Source organism: Sus scrofa, chromosome 12 (genome assembly GCF_054392235.1).
Source record: "Sus scrofa isolate SSC_HxYL_T2T_F1_AM1 chromosome 12, Sscrofa_HxYL_maternal_Yorkshire_Landrace_v2.0, whole genome shotgun sequence".
In the NCBI taxonomy this organism is placed as follows: domain Eukaryota; kingdom Metazoa; phylum Chordata; class Mammalia; order Artiodactyla; family Suidae; genus Sus; species Sus scrofa.
Window position 1 is genome coordinate 61,170,099 of NC_139394.1, and position 14,946 is coordinate 61,185,044.

The following is a 14,946-nucleotide window of genomic DNA, read 5'->3' on the forward strand; positions in this document are numbered from 1 at the left end:
TACAGTGGAAACCATTTTTTACTAAAATACAGAGGTTGCCTAGGGAACCCTGATCAGAGATGCGAAGACGGTGTGGAGGCCAGAGGCTGGTCTGGGACAGGATAAGTGGGGAGGTTCCCCAGCAGCTTATCCTGGTGACATGCGTGGCTTCTGACAGCAGCGACCGGGAGGTCACAAGTGTGACTTTAGGAGGCAATAATAGACTTCCAAGAGGCACACGTCCTGCCACCCCTGGCGTGGAGCAGGACGCAGAGGCTGGAGGCTCCCCTCGGGAGGGACCCCGGGCGGCGTGGTGGGAAACACAGCCCAGAGATGCGGCAGCATCTGCCAAGTGTTTCTCCTCCTCTTGGCTATTATTCCTCCTCTGTTTTAAAGCCACCCTTTGTTAACTGCTGTCACTCACTGTTCTGTGTCGTGGGTCTCTAAGCCAGCACACATGTCGAGAGTTTTGTCGTCCTAAGCGCAGCTGCGTAAACTCTCTCTGTGCTGGGGACACAAAGGTAGAGGTTATGCAGACCTCCAAGCCGCAAGATGAACGCTAACGTGGCGTTTCTGCCGAGCTGCTTTCTGACCTAGCCAACAGCTTGCAGCGCATCTGTGCAGGGGCTGTGGCATCTTCCGTTCGGCCTTTTGTTTAAGCTGAGTTATGCTAGTGTTGTGAGCATTCTGTCCCATCAACAGTAACTGGATCCCTCAGTCCTCTGCTTACCTCTCTCACACCTGTGTACTGTTACAGACAACTGTGAATCCTGTTGTAGGGATGCTATATCCCCGTCTTCCTCTGAAATATGTGTCTGTTTTAAGTGTGAGTGAACAAGGAACTCTACAATTTCTTCCTTACCTTCCGTGCACCCAATTTTTAAATCCCCTATGTGATGTTTGTTCATCCTGTGGAGAAAAAACAACAACAACTCTGTATCTGTGTATGTATTTCCTGTTGTGTCTCTTTGTGTCTAAATAAAGTTTATCGAGGATACAGGTGGCATTTATGGCTACTAAGAGCTGCTAAGAATCAAACCGGGACCTGATGGCTCCGGAAGGGGAATGGGCCTCACTGTTAGCCAGTGAGGACACGGTCCTAGGCCTCCTCCTGGCGACTCAAACTGGGATATATGACCCCATGTCATCTGCTTTGTGATACTTACCTCTCACTGTGAAACAAGTCACTCTAAAATGTAGCGTTTTCAAACCAATAATAAACACTGATTATCTCATATAGTTTGTGTGGGTCAGGAATTTGGGAGAAGCTGAGCTGGCTTGGGGGGGAGCTCTCAAGAGGCTGCAGCCCAGGTATCTGCAGGCGCTGCACCTGCTAACGGGGGCTTGCCTGGGGCAGGAGGACTTGCTCCCAAGATGGCACACTCACACGGTGCTGGCTGTTGGCAGGTGGCCTCAGTTCTGCCCTGGACCGTTCTCTCCGTGGCCCCTTGAGTGTCCTTCCAGCATGGTGGCTGGGCTTCCTCAGAATGGGTGATCAAAGAAAGAAAAAGGCAGATGCCACCACAGTGTCTTCTCTGACTAAACCCATGGGTTACACATTGTCGTTTTCGCAATCTTTTCTTTGTGACTCAAGCCAGCCCTATTCAGGATGGGAGGGGACAACACAAGGGGGTGGCTCTCAGGTGCCTGGGATCACGGAGGGTCACTCAGGAGGCTGACCGCCACACCCCCATGACCTCTGAAGCAGAGCTACAAATCGGGACCTTTCCAGCAGAACCTGGGCTTCTCAGTGGCTCTGGTCTCCAACCCTTACCCCTGCCCCTTGTAGCCTGAAACACTCAATGGTTCAATCACTAGAACTCTTTATACATATATTATAAATATGATGGCTTTGGGCTCACACATTCATTCAACAAATATTTCATGAGGCCTGCTATGGGCTAAGCAATGTTCAGCAGGAAACAAATTAGAATCCAGCCTGGTGGAAATCATATTCCATCAGGAGAAGCAGACAGGATAAGTCCTTGATGTTAAGTGCAGGGAGAAAACCGAAAAGCAGGAAAGGGGCTGGGGAGGGCTGGGGCAGGAAGCCCAGGTGGTAACTGAGCAGAGAGCTGCATCCCAGGCAAGGGCCGCAGGAAGCCGCTGAAGCAGGTCAAGACATAGGAAGGAGGCCCATGAGGGAAGCAGGCTGGAGGGAGATGGGATCAGAGCCGCAGGGGAGCCCACCATGCACGTGCCGAGCTGTGGCTATAAGGCTGCTTTCAGATTAGCTAGCTCTCCGTCAGAGCACATGCAGGTGGCTCTCTATCCTTATCTATCCTTTTGGTCACTGTCACCTGGGCATTCAGGAGACTCTACTCTGCCCGTGTTGGGGGTGGGGGCTTTGCTGTGGCCTCTGCTTATTGTTTCCCTGTACTTGTTCTGTGGCCCCACCCAGCCCTACTGTGCGTGCAAGGCCTGTCCTCCTGGCCCATCCCCCTGCCAGATCCTCGTCTCCATAGGCTTCCACCCGAAGGCTCTGAAACCTCCTCGTTCTGGGAATGTCCCTCGTGTGTGCTTTCCTATTTGGATTTAAACTCAAGTTCCATGAGCAGAGAGATCAGGGCAGGAGCGGGGCTTTGAAGATGGGGGTTCCCTTCCAAAATCAGACCCTGCACAGCCTAGGTCTCTGGAAGAAGGCCAGACTCCATCTTTCCTTCCTTCAGAACTAACCAAATTCAGCTCTGGTGCCTGTAAAGTAAACCAGCCCCATGACCCATGAGGTCAGAGACACCTCACCTGGGACTGTTCCCCGCCGGGTGTGTTTGATTCTCTCTTCCTTTCCTTCCTTCCTTCCCCCCTCCATCCTTGCTTTCTTGCTTTTTGCTTCAGGTCCAGTTACTGCCTTTCTGGTCCCTCTCCTTTTGTTCCTTTTTTTCCTGCTTCTTACATGTGCCTTAGCCCTTATGGTGGCACCTGGCCATAGCTTAGCCCCATGACGACTCTCAGAACTAACGGGGTAGCAGACACCTGTCTTAGAAGGTGTTATCACTGCCCTGCTGGCTGCATCACTGAACTGAACACGCATTCCTATCAGGCTCTGACTATCCAAGGACCAAGCATGGGTAGTCTTTGTTTTAAATGGCACTTCCCAGTGCTGTGCTCTGGTTCACGGGGCCTCAGAGCCACCACGGAGAGAGATGCACTCCAGCGCCTGTGGTGGGGGGGGGTCCCCTCAGATTCAGAAGTGGGGAGTGAGGATGCGTATATGTCTGCTTGCTTTAACGAGATCCCATGGGCACACAGATGATTAAATTCTTCTGATGAAGCCTAACTAAGGGGATGTGCTTTTGCTAATGGGCTGGAGAAGGAGAGCCATTAGAAGAAACAGAATTCTGAGCCTAGGGGCCCCATAACCACCAGTGCCCCCGCTCCCTCTCTATCCTGTTGGGAGACCCCGCATTTCAGCCTGGGGGAGGTCACGCAGTCATTGGCCGGCCCCAGCCTCCTAGACGGTACAGCACTGCCTTGGGCTCACCAGTACCAGGATTCCTATTGATAGCCTTTCTTAGGACTTTCTTACTGAATGATGTCCTCTGCCTTTTCCTATAATTCTTATTTTTCCTTTTATTGTCTCCTTCTCCCAAGGTCTCCTTGCTCTGATTTCTTCTTTGACCTCCTGCTTGCATATCCCTTAGGAGTCAAGGCCAAAGAGTACCCATGAGTTTAGACCAAGTTCTCCCTAACACCTTTCCTCTGTCGATGAGACAAGAGCCCCCTAGACGCCTCCCCCGCAGGAACCCAGGGCAGTCTTTAGGAGCACAGAGTGGCCACTGGAGCTGCCACCGTGGAAACCCAGTGACAAAGGCTTCCCATTGCCGAGCATCGCACCTTTCTGACAACCCCATGGGACAGCTCTTGTCCCATTTTACTGGGGCAAAACTGGAGCTGGAGCAGCTGAGTGGCCTGCCCCAACACCAGACACACAGCACTGTTTCATCACAACCCAGGCCTGCTTCCAAAGATGGCGCCCTGGGCCTAGTGAGCATCCTGCCCGGCCAAGACTGAGGGGCGGAGGGAGTGTGCAGGCGGTGGGCCAGCAGGATGCACACGTCCTGAGCGCTCAGGGACTGGGGGCTGTTTTTGGCAGAGGACACACTTGGCAGGACAGGAAGTCACAAAAGGAGGAGGGGTCAGGAACTCATGCAACACTGTAATCAACTATACTTCAACTAAGGGGAAAAAAAGGACCAGGAATCAGAGCACTGACACCGGATTGGCAGGGTCCAAAAAGGCAGCTCAGCCCCCTCAGGTCACCTGTCAGGGTCTCTGTCTCAATGACCACACATACAGAGACCTTTGCAGTGCAGGTGGTTTGGTGACAAATCTCACACAGGCTGGCTGCTTTTGGCATGTGATTGAAAGAGCCTGAAGACTTTCCACAAGCCCCTGCATGTCTGTCCCGTTAGTTCCCATCTGATCTCCACTGGTGCAGCCCAGCCCACACCAGGCCTGAGCCCTTCCAGGTGGCAGTGGAAACAAGACACCTGTGCTCACGGCCACTGTCTCCTGCACTCAGGTGGTTCACACAGGGGACAGGATGGGCTGGGTGCTGCCACCCCTGCCTGGTATTTCTTACTGTTCCTCGGGTCCTTCCACCTGGGGTGTGTATGTGTTTGTGGGAGAGAGAGACAGACAGACAGAAAAATCCCTGAAGCCTTGGCTGAAAGGTAGGAGCTCCAAAGTGACTCCTCTTCGGAGGGTGCAGCCACTGTCACCCATATTGTCACTTACCCTTCATGTGAGCTGAGCCCCTGCTCTGTTCCAGATGCTGTTCCAGGTCCCAAGGATGCAGCAGACAGACCTGTGTGCCGGAGAGAGATGCTAGATGTAATGAAAGAAGGTCAATCTTTGAAGCAGGTCAAGGAGTTAAAAGCTATAGAGCTGGGATTTTCTGTTGTGGCCCAGCGGTAACAAACCCGACTCGTGTTCGTGACGGTGCGGGTTCAACCCCTGGTCTCACTCAGTGGGACTAGGATGCAGCATTGCCCTGAGCTGTAGGTCGCAGACGGGGCTCGAGACTGATGGGCGGGGCCAGATTTTCCCAAAGTGGCCCCCTCCAGACACAGGCCCGGCTGCTGAATATTCCCGAGAGCTTTGCTTCCAATGTCCTGCCCTCACAACAAGCCACGTTCACCCCTGTTTTCCCAGGATGTCCTCCAAGAACTGCAGTCAGTTTGACCCAGATTCCTCTGGAGACCTCGCTCTGCCCTGGGACCCAGTGCACGTGAAGTTCCGTGTGCGCCTTTTAAGAATGGGGTCTCCGTTTCCCCCAGTCCCATGGAGCTCCTGCACACAAGCCCCACTGGCCTTCAATGCCAGATGCTCCAGGGGCTCTTCTCCCAGTGCCGGATCCCCAGACGTGGCAGTTTGATGTGTGGCTCAGAACTCTCACTCCTGTGGGTGAGTCTCTGTGAACCAGTTAGTTTCCAGCCTGTGGGGCTTCCCACCCGGGAGGTGTGGGGTTGTTTATATCACGAAATCGCCTCTCCTACCTCTTGATGTGGCCTCTTCTTTGTCTTCTGGAGTAGGGTGTCTTTTTTAAGGTTTCTGGTCCATTTGGGTGAAGACGGCTCAGCCTTTAGTTTTGAGTTTTGTTGTTTTTAGGAGAGAAGTTGAGCTCCAGTCCTTCTATTCCGCCATCTTCATCCCGTCTCAAAGGAAGTTTTAAAATCCTGATAGTTGAATATGTTTTTTCCAATCCCAGTATGACGTTACCGCAAGCCTTTTTTCCCTTGGCGTTTAGTCTGGTTTCACGCACTTATGGGGGGCCGCATGCAGAGGCCCCGCTCCCCGCGTTTGAGGCCTGCGTTCCTCACGGGAAGCAGCTGTGTGGGCACCTCGGCTTGCTGGGCGGCCCTGTGCAGAGGCGCTGCACGTTGCTGCGCTCAAGTCAGGATCTGGGCTCCACGCCGGCAGTGGCAGCGGCACCTCGGCGGGGCTGCAGCGTCGCGGGCCAGCCAGGCGGTGGTGGGTAGGGGCGGCCGCCCTGGGGCCTGCGGGGCGCTCGGGCGGCGGGGGCCCGCTCAACTGGGAAGCCTTTTGGATGCTCTTTTAAGAACTGCAGTTCCTCCCTCCATTCCCCGCCTCATTTGGATCCATAGGTTTTGGGGGGGGGTTGTTTTTGTCCCCAGGGCCAACAGCAATCCAGGAGGGCTCACGGCCCTGTCCCTCAGTAAACAGGCGGCCTAAGGACCCCTCAGGCACACAGCTGCCTCCAATCCCATCCAGAGACTAAGCCCCACCCACCAGAGGGATTAGAATCCGCTCCACCTGCCAGTGGGCAGGCATCAGCCCCTCCCAGCAGGAAGCCTACAGCAAGCCCCCCATACTGACTTCAGCCACAGGGAGACAGACACCAGAAGTATGAGAGGCTACAACTCTATTATCTGTAAAAAAGGTCACCACACCAAAAACCTATAAAAATGAAAAGACAGAGAACTATTACTCAGATGAGGGAGAAAGGAAAAACCTCAGAAAATCAGCTAGGCGAGGAGGAGGTTCTCAGCCTCCAGGAAAAAGACTTTAGATTGTTGATGCTAAGATGATGCAAGACATTGGAAGTAAACTGGAGGCAAAGATGGATAACTTACAGGAAACACTGAGCAAAGAGATACAAGATATAAAACAAACAAGAAGAGGTGCAAAATACAATAACTGAAACCAAAGGCTTCCCCCAAAAAAGTGAGCAAAGACAGAAGGAGGCAAAGGGTCAAGCCACTGGGTTTGGGGGAAGGGGTCTCCCAGGCCGAGGGAACAGCTGTGCACTGTCCACAGCTGGCATGGGAACAGCTGTGAGGCTGGTGCAGATGGGGCCGGAGTGCGGGCAGTAGAGGGTGAGGTGGGTGGGGGCTGGATCACACAGAGCCTGTGGGCCATTTGAGGATCTGGTTGCCACTCTGGTCCGAACGAGAAAAACAAAATGCTTTCGGCCTAAAGCATCTGTGGGAGAGCCCGGGTTCCGACACAGGCTGGGGGTGATGTGAATGCAGTCTGGCTTCATGGTCAGTTTTAGATGCTGTTTGATGATCCACATGGAAAAGTCACATTCAGGGGAGGTATCCTGGCTGGGGATGGAGATGCGGGAATTTTGGGTCCCTGAAGCCGGATCCTGGGTGAGATCAGCTGGGCAGTGAGTGAGCCTCCCCAGGGGAGCAGAGGCTTTGGAAGCCGAGATGAGGTTGGGGAGGTGAGGAGGGAACCACAGCGGAGACCAGTCAGGAGTGGGAAGCTGGGAAGTGAGGCAACCAGGGCCATGTGATGTCTTGGAAATCAAGGGGGAAAAAACCTGTGTTTCTGGGAGCAGGCTGTCGGCTGTTACGAGCTGGAGAGGTTTGGGGTTTGGGGTGAGGGGAACACGTCCATCCAAAGGATGCAGGAGGGAACGGATGATATCTGGGGTGTGCTTCTACGTGACTGGGGCAAACTGAGCGATGGCAAGAGGCGGGTCCCTTCTGCTCGCCTCTCTGCTTGGGGGTCTGTTGAAAATATCCCATGATAAAAAGTTTAAAAAGATTGTTAAGGGGAACTGGGAGTTGGGGGTTAGTAGAGGCAAACTATTCCATTTAGAATGGATAAGCAATGAGGTCCTGCTGTTCAGCCCAGGGAACTATATCTATTCTTATAGATGTCTGATGGGGTCACTTTGCTGCACAGCAGAAATTGACAGAACATTCCAAATCAGCTATACTTCAATCAACCTTTTTTAAATGATTGTTAAAATACTGGGAGAAGAGGAAGAGGAGACGGCGGGTACAGACAGCCCTTTAGGGTTTTAAAGTGCAGGAGAGTAAAGAGTGAGGACAGTGGCTGGAAAGGAGTATAAGCGAAAGGGTTTCTTTTGTTTTTGAGGTGGGAGGGATCTCAGCATGTTGGATTTTTTATGCTGATAGGAACGACCCAGTAGAGATGCGAAAACTGATGATGGAGGCCTGGGGGCGGGTGTGACATCCTTGAGCGGCAATAGCAAGTGGAACCTGTCGCCTGGATGGAGGGGTGGCCTCAGCTAGGAGGGACATCCACCCCGAGTTGCAGGTGGAGGCCGCAGGTGCACGCAGGTGGGCCCACGTGATCCCTGCTCCGTGATTCAGGAAGCAAGGCCATCCACTGTGAGTAAGCGTCAGGGTGACCAACCATCCCGGTTTTCCCAGGACTGTCCCAGTTTTAGCCCCAAAAGGCCCATGTCCTAAGAAACCCTTCAGTCCTGTGCGTATGAGGACGGCTGGTGCCCGGCCCGTCTGGCCTCAGGGCATCTTCCACACCCATCTCCAGAGCCCAGGCAAGTGGAATGAGATGCTGCTGCCTGGAGCTGGTGCCTGCGCAGCTCAGAGGCCTTGGGACCCACCCGCTCCTGAGATGGAGGCAAGGCCAGAGGGCCAGAAGCTGCTGCCCTATGGGGACCAGCCCGGGACCTGCAGAAAGACCCCAGATAGTTGTTTTGTTCGGTCTATGTGACGCTCCCCGGGACGAGGCTAGAGGTGGCCAATTCCGCTGCCCAGCAGACCTGTCATGGGGTCTGAGGCAGAAAATGAGGGCTCGAGGGGGCAGAAATGCTATGGAGGGGACGGGGTGTTGGAGCCTGTGCTGAAATTAAAGCTGGAGAAGTGACCACGCTGATGCCAGTTTAGGGGATCCAGCAAGGAAGGGAGTGGCAGGGGTGGGCCCCGGCTGCTCAACCCCCAAGTCCAAGGCAGTGGAGGAGCAACAGTGGTCCAGAGGGAGGGGCTGGGGGGACCCTAGAGGCTGGACTGATGGCATATGATCCTGGAGAAGGGAATGAAGCCAGAGGTGGGTTCCAACACCCAGAAAACACGGGTGTCAGCCAGTAATAAGTGTGGGTCAAAGTCCTACCAGGATTAAGATGCTAGGCAGGGAAGCAAGGAGCAGAGGCGTCTCCCAGGGTGACAGGCAGGACACAGAGGACAGGAGGTGGTGAGCTTTTGGTGATGACAGTCCCAGGCATAACCATGGAAGGGGTTGGTGGCTGAATGCAGCCGGGAAGTCAGTCAGAACCGAGCCAGGGACCTGCTTTTGCTCTTATGGGTCCAAGTGGGCTTTGTGGTCCCCCCAGCACTGGCCCTGTGGCTCATCTTCCCTCCATCCTTACCTGAGCTCCACTGCTGGCCTGGACCCCAGGCACCATGGGCCCATGCTCACCTCTCCCACCAGCCCATTTATGGGTGCTGCCGTGGCTGCTTGTGATCCAGGGTTTGAAATTCGCTCTGCCCATCTAGAAAAGGCAAACAGGTGCACAGGACTCTACAGAACTGTGGGCTGCCACCCCCATACCAGGATTTGAGCAAGAGCTTTCAAATCAGCCTGGGGATTGTAGCGAGGGGACCCCTGTGCCATCTAGCTGCAGAAATCCTGCTCAGGTATTTTCACACTCTAGGGAACCCAGGGAGTGAGTGGGCCTTGACGAAACCAAGGTGTTCGAAGGCTGGACTCCAGATAAAGCGCAGAGCTCAGAAGGCATCCAATCTCCGTGGCAACAGTGAGCTGGGAAATAGAGCAAGAGAGAGGGAAGGCTGGGCCTGGCTTGCCTGAGATTGGCCTCTGAGAAGCCCGTCCCACCTAGGAGGGATCTTTGCTCTGCCTCTCTGTAGGTGGGAGGCCTGGGGAGGTGGGGGAGCAGGCCAGAGGGACTCTGGGGTTCTGAGCTGAGGGCACCAAAGCTCTAAACTGCTTACTTATTTGTTCAGATCTGCACATGGGGTTCGCTGTCTCTGTTCTCTTTCTGCCTGTTCACTCTTGATTAATGGCTCAATACTGAGAACCAGGCCCTGACTCATGCACTCAGATTTACTCAATGGTACTTGGCTTGCTCCAGGCCAGTGCACACAGGCTTTCTCTAACCCTTACACTTTGGGAAAGGCGTCGCACCAGGCAGTGGGATTCCAGATTTTGTTAGAACTGAGTCAACCTCACACGGGGGCTAATTGGTTACAATTGACTGCGTCAGAAGCAAAGATGGAGTGCTCACATCTGCACGAGTGTTGAAGCCAGAGCTCACCTAGTAGATCCATTTCTCAGTGTAACTGCTGTTCAAACCAAATCACAGGAAATCAGACAATGCCAAACCCAATGCAATGCCTTTGAGAGCCTTTCAATCGGGTGCTTCTACTTGTAAACTCAGCCGTTTTGCCTCCAGGCAGTTTTTCTACCAAACCCTCTTTCCTACCTTGGCCTTGCTGACAAGCACATCCGTGACCCTCCAGGCAGCAGTGTGGGTGCCATGTCCCTCCTCAGTCCGGCCAGGGACTCCCTTCCCACCTAGATTAGTTCAGGTAGCAGGTGGACCGTGGGAGCTCCGTCTGAGGAACACACAGCCCTAGGCCCATTCCCTGAGCTGCCCAAGAGTCTCCCTCTAAGGTAGGACCACCCAGTTGGCCCCTGGGAGAGTCAAGACACCAAGAAGTCAGTCCACATGCTTCCCACCCTTCTTTGGCTCACCTTGTTCTCAGGGCTGTGCTCGGGTGGAAAGTAACACCCAACTCAACTACCTTGGTAAGTGGCAGCACAGAGAAAACCCCCACGCCTCAGGCCACGTGCTAAGTCCTGGACCGACCATACGTGTTAAGCATTTGTTGGTGGGCCCACCACCGTTGCTCATGTAGGATGTCAGGCCAGCCCACCGGGACAGTCTTCTGGGCCGATGTAAGGAAAGGAGAGATGGTACAGGGCCAAGGGGAAGAGTCAGGATGCTCTGGGGACGTTTCAGCTCTTACCTGTAGGATATGTATGTACGTATGTTCTCCTCGCAGAAGTAGCCCCAATACAGAGGTGTGCTACAGTCTCCACTAGAGGGCGAGAGAGAGGTCTCTCTGGGACCCTGGGGTCCATCACTCCTCAGCTGGTGCCAGCTTGACCCTCCTTTTCTGCCCAGACAGGAGGAGGAGGTGTCCACGATGTCTTTAGCTCCCTGGATCTTGGCGGTCTCTTTACATCTCCCTTTGGAGAAGGGAGAGGATCCAGTTCTTCTCTTTTCCCCAAGGCTGGCTTGCCCAGCCAGAGGTCCAGCAGCTCTGGGCTGTGTTCTTTTTCAGTGTCATGCTGGTGCCAGATCTGAGCTTTCTCTTGCCATCAGGACCCATGGCTCAATTTGGCCCCAAGGGCAGGTTTGTGGCCAGTACGGTCTTTCCTTGGCCCTAGTCTTGGCACTGACCGGTCATCTAAGTTAGGAATCTCCCCTTCCCAGGAGCCAGCCCTTGGCACTGGTGTCCATCATTCTCCACTGCTGCTGCCAAGAGTCTCATGAACGCTGACGGCTCAGCTCTGGGGCTGGCAAGTCCCAGCAAGGTGGTGGGAACACCGTCTCTGCCAATTGGAGTCTACGGCCAAGAGAAGGTGGCCTCTCAGTCAGCAGTTGCCAGGATTCTGTGGCGGCCTAGAGATGGACAGAATACTGGTGTTCTCGTTCTCAGCACTTCCCTCCCTGGAACATAAACATCGAATTCTGTGACTGTGCGCCATTCAGATTACCTACGTGGCAGAATAAAGGAATCTAAGCCCTTCCTGCCTGGAGTCACGGCCTCAGCGTGAGAGCCTCACTCCCAGCAGTGATGTGGGTGGCCTAGTGGTTCAGGATGTGGAGTCATCACTGCTGTGGTGCGAGTTCTATCCCTGCTCCAGGAACTTCCACATGCCACGGCCCCAAAAAGAGTGATGTGAGCTTCCCTCATTAGATGGTTGTGGAAGAAGAAAAACGGTGAGAAAAAAAGGGTCACTGGCGTCAGAAATGCTGGTTCACTGCTGGCTCCACTGTTTGCTGTGTTAGGGTTAGGGTTAGGGTTAGGGTTAGGGTTGACCTCCATGAAAATCATCTGGAAAATAAGGTGGCAGTACCAGCTACCCCACAGGGCTGCTGCGGAGACTGGATGAGATAGGCATGCACTGAGCAGCTGGCACTCAAGCAAGGTAGCCCTTCATGTTGTCTGTACTTAGCGCTGAAGATGATGCTACTCAAGGGATAATGTTAAGGCTGGCAGCATGGGCTTCCCCCAGGAGCTGGTTAGAAACGCAGGTTCTGGGAGCCCCACCCCCAAACCTGTTGAATCAGAACTGGCATTTCAGCAAGAGCTCCAGTTGATTCCTGTGCACACCGAGGTTAGAGAAGCACAGCTAGAGAAGGATGTGTGCCTTAAGTGTGGTCCCATGATCGTCCTCAGGCTCACCTCCATGTCTGAGATGTACTTGCTGTGAAGTCCCAGCTGAGGCCCTGCCTGCTGGAAGCCCAGGTGTCCCACAGCTGGGAAGGGGAAGGAATTTGAGGAGGAAGACCTGAACTCCCAGGGGTTCAGGTCAAAGGACCTCGAAGACTTCAGCGACCTGCCCTGATGTCGGAGTCATGGACGTGTGTCTACTCGATGAAATAGTTGGGCAAAGATGAGTCAAACAGCTCCTGCCTTCAAGAAATCAGGCAGTGTCATTCCTTCCCAGCAAATGAGAAGCGCCATGAAGCAGGTCCCGAGAAGAGTGGAGGTGGTTTAAAAGAGGAAATTATTGCCTCGGAATGGAGGAGCCTTAAATGGCCTCCTATGGGAGAGAGGGGTTGAGGTGGTCCTGGGGGTGCTGGGGGCAGGAAGAATGTGAGCTGAGAGTGGGACAGGGTGGGCACTTCAGGGGTGGATGCCTCTGGGACAAAGGCACAGAAGTGGAAATGCCAGGATCATAAGATGCCCATAGATGGGTGCAAGAAAGTGATGGGGCCTTGGCACACCTGTAGACTGATAGGAGGAGAGGGGTGGGGCCCTGGCACACCTATGGAGGGATAGGAGGAAAATTATGGGGCCCTGGCACACCAGTACAGGGTGTGGCAGGAAAAAAACTAGAGAAATGGGTTGGAGGAGGGTCCTGAGTCCTCCCAAGGATATGATAGAGGCTGAGTTCGAAATTCTAACTGATGATCACTACCTATCCCCTCCTCTTCTGTCTTGAAGAATAAAACTCAGAAGCAAACACACACACACACACACACACACACACACACACACACACACACACGAAGCAGCCCCTTGCGTGAGGGGACTCCAGGGGCAGAGATGGATGTGGCAAACTCCTCAGGTTCTGTCACCCCACCGGGAAGCGTCCTTCTCTGCGTGAATCACTGCTTTGCTGAAAGGAGCTGAGTGTGGGGCACAGATTCAGGGCTCCAGTGAGACTCAGCAGTGGCCCCTGCATGGGTTTTCTGACTTGCAGGGCTGACAGTTTCCCTGTGTCTGGACTAGGTTTCCTTGTACACACAGAGCATTGAGGATCCACGATCCCCTTTGTTCTCGGATATTCTGGGGCACTTTCAGGATATGCCATCTCCTAAATGTACCGCACCAAGTGAGGCCGGCAGCATTTCTCGCACTGGATGCCTTTGAGTTTGACCCTCCACCCCCATGTGTTCTCAGAGTGGTCTGTTCCCTGAGTGCCCACCTCTTAAGATTCTTGCAAGAGGATCCTCTGGGTGTATGCGTAGTGCTGGGGGGAGGGTTTGTTTTTTTTTTTTTTTTCTGGGTGAACAGCAGACTGTGGTGAGGAATATGTCTTAGGAACTACACAGCTTTCTCAACCCATCCATTCCCCACAAAGAGTCAGAGGCCTGGAGATTAGGTCCCTGTTCCTTTGGCATCTCAATAGATAAGGCATTTTCTTACCTATTTGAATCCAGTCAACTCCAAGTGCTAGAAGACATACGAAGTTCTAGCCAGACTTAGCAAGCAAAAAAGAGAGAGGACTCAAATCAATAAAATTAGAAATGAAAAAGGAGAAGTAACAACAGACATCACAGAAATACAAAGGTTCATAAGAGACTACTATATGCAACTATATGCCAATAAAACAGAAAACCTAGAAGAAATGGACACATTCTTAGAAAAGTACAATCTTCCAAGACTAAACCAAGAGGAAATAGAAAAGATGAATGGACCCATCACAAGAACTGAAATTGAAACTGTGATGAAAAAACTTCCAACAAACAAAAGTCCAGGACCAGATGGCTTCACAGGCGAATTCTATCAACCATTTAGAGAAGAGCTGACACCTCTCCTTCTGAAACTATTCCAAAAAATTGCAGAGGAAGGGATACTCCCAAACGCATTCCATGAGGCCACCATCACCCTGATACCAAAACCGGACAAAGATACCACAAAAAAAGAAAACTACAGGCCAAGTTCACTGATAAACATCGATGCAAAAATCCTCAACAAAATACTAGCAAACCGCATCCAACGATACATTAAAAGGATTGTACATGGTGATCAAGTGGGATTTATCCCAGGGATGCAAGGGTTCTTCAATATCCGCAAATCCGTCAGTGTGATACACCACATGAACAAACTGAAGAATCAAAGCCCTATGAGCCTCTCGATAGACACAGAAAAAGCCTTTGGCAAACTCCAACACCCATTTCTGATAAAAACCCTTCAGAAAGTGGGCATAGCGGGAACCTACCTCAACATGATAAAGGCCACATATGACAAACCCACAGCGCACATCATTCTCAATGGTGAAAAGCTGAAAGAATTCCCACTGAGATCAGGAACAAGACAAGGATGTCCGCTCTCGCCACTACTCTTCAACATAGTTTTGGAAGTCCTAGCCTCAGCAATCGGAGAAGTAAAAGAAATAAAAGGAATCCACATTGGAAAGGAAGAAGTGAAACTATCCCTATTTGCAGATGACATGATACTATACCTAGAGAATCCTAAAGACTCTACCAGAAAACTGTTAGAGCTCATCTGTGAATTTGGCAAAGTCTCAGGATACAAAACTAATACACAGAAATCGATGGCATTTCTATACACTAACAATGAGAGAGCAGAAAAAGAAATTAGGGAAGCAATCCCGTTTACCATCGCATCCAAAAGAATAACATCCCTAGGAGTAAACCTACCTAAAGAGACAAAAGACCTGTACTCTGGAAACTATAAGCCACTGATGAAAGAAATCAAAGATGACACAAATAGGTGGAAAGAC

General features: G+C 52.6%; 1 protein-coding gene and 1 long non-coding RNA gene across 7 annotated transcripts in view; one reads left to right on the forward strand and one right to left on the reverse strand.

The window, feature by feature from the left end:
- On the reverse strand, positions 1-5,625 carry LOC146398407 (uncharacterized). Its single transcript, XR_014821890.1, has 3 exons — positions 5,478-5,625; positions 4,717-4,786; positions 1-888 (listed from the first exon to the last, which is right to left on the reverse strand). It is a non-coding gene; the product is annotated as an uncharacterized LOC146398407 (long non-coding RNA).
- SHISA6 (shisa family member 6) overlaps positions 1-14,946 on the forward strand; it is a 408,603-nt gene that overhangs the window by 272,514 nt on the left and 121,143 nt on the right. The gene's annotated exons all lie outside the window — the stretch shown is intronic.